Genomic DNA, 1,960 nt, shown 5'->3' on the forward strand with positions numbered 1-1,960 from the left:
GTCCGCGCCGCCGAGGCCCGCCGGCAGGTCGAGGACGAGGAGGTGCTGCTCGTGGTCCACCGGTTGGTCCGTGGCGGCGGGCCCGTGCTCCTGCAGGAAGAGGCGGACGCGCCGGTCGCCGGCGGAGGGTACGATGAGCGTGCCACGGACGATGGCCGGTTTTGTGTTCGGCGCCGGGTGGCACGGGAGGAACGTGGAGGCGAGGAAGCACCGCACGTTCTTCCACCACGCTAGCCACGCGACGTGGCAGCTGTCATGCGTCACCTCCCCGCCGGCGGCATCGCCGGCGCCGCCGTCTTCAACTGGCACTACTGCAGGCGGCATGGGCCACGTAGTGCGTCTGTGTCCCGAGAGGTCGTGCGCCAAGAGTAGTTTGTTATGATGACCTTATGGTTGATCTATGCATGCATGCCAACAGGGGCTTCGGGACTCGACCCAGGAAAATCGGGACTATATGGTTCACGCGATAGTTATCTAAAAACCTAGTTTTGTAACTTTTGTAAAAGCTGTTGGTTAAAAAAAAATACTCCCGTCTCTTTTATTTGTAATAAAACAAAATTACCTAACGAAGGACCGAATAATTTGCAGCATGGCTGGACATCCCGGCACTACCGGAATTTGGCTCTTTGCCGAGTGCCATATTCTTTGCCGAGTGTTTTATTTCGGGCACTCCGCACTCGGCAAAGAGCTCTTTACCGAGTGCCACGCAAAAAACCCTCGGTAAAAGAAAACACTCGGCGAAGAAGCTTTTTGCCGAGTGTTTTATTTTTAACACTCGGCAAAGAATTTCTTTGCCGAGTGTCTTTTTTTGACACTCGGCAAAGGGCTCTTTACCGAATGTCATAAATACAACACTCGGCAAAGAGCTCTTTGCCGAGTGTTTTTTCTCCAACACTAGGCAAAGACAATTTAAAAATCACATTTTAAAGTAGTAAATTAATTCAAATGAAAAAAATTTCAACTACAAATTTGTATAACTCATCATGATGTACAATTTATATATTGAATATTTCTTCATATGACAAAATAAAAATAAATTTGTTCATAAAACCTATATCTCCCTCGTAGTTTATGAAACTACGAGAGAGACGTATAGAATTTGTGAGAACCATCATCTGAGATAAACAAATTATCAAACAACCAAAATAAACTTTGTAGATCTTGAGAAGTTATAAAAGTTTATAGTTGACAACTTTTTCATTTGAAGTCATATTGTCAACGAAAACTACATCTGAATTTTAAAAATTTAAAATTTGAATTTTGAAAACGACTTCGAAAGGAAAAACCACCAACATGAAAATTGTAGGTATTGAAGAGTTATGAAACTTTGTAGTTGACAATGTTTTAGTTTGAAATCATCTTGTTATGCAAAACTATGTTTAAATTCTGAAATTTGAATTTTTCAAACTGTCTCGGATGGAAAAACCACCAAAATAAAAGTTGTAGGTCTTGAAATGTAATGAAACTTTGTAGTTGACAATTTTTTGATTTGAAATCATCTTATCATTGAAAATTTCGTGTGAAGTTTTTAAATTTAAAATTCAAATTTTATAAACGGTCTCGAATGTAGAAACTATTAAAATAAAACTTTTAGATCTCAAAAAGTTATGCAACTTTATAGTTGGTCACATTTTCAAATGAACTCATTTAGTGCCTTAAATAATCAAATTACTCTCGATTTGTTATAGTACATGGGGAATGGAAACGTAATATAAACACTAGGTCAGTGCACGTGCGTTGCCACGGAAGTGAAAAAAATAGTATGATACATATATACGAACGACAAATATTATTATAATAGATATGTGCTCGTGTGTTGCCACGTAAGTTAAATTAGTATAAAATATAGATACGAAACGACAAACATCACTATGATATGTAAAATCTAGGTCGTTGTGTGATGTTTTCCATATGGCATAACAATATAGTTACATGGCAAAATGAGTTTTCGATCAATCCT

This window comes from Zea mays, chromosome 5 (genome assembly GCF_902167145.1).
Source record: "Zea mays cultivar B73 chromosome 5, Zm-B73-REFERENCE-NAM-5.0, whole genome shotgun sequence".
NCBI classification, from domain to species: domain Eukaryota; kingdom Viridiplantae; phylum Streptophyta; class Magnoliopsida; order Poales; family Poaceae; genus Zea; species Zea mays.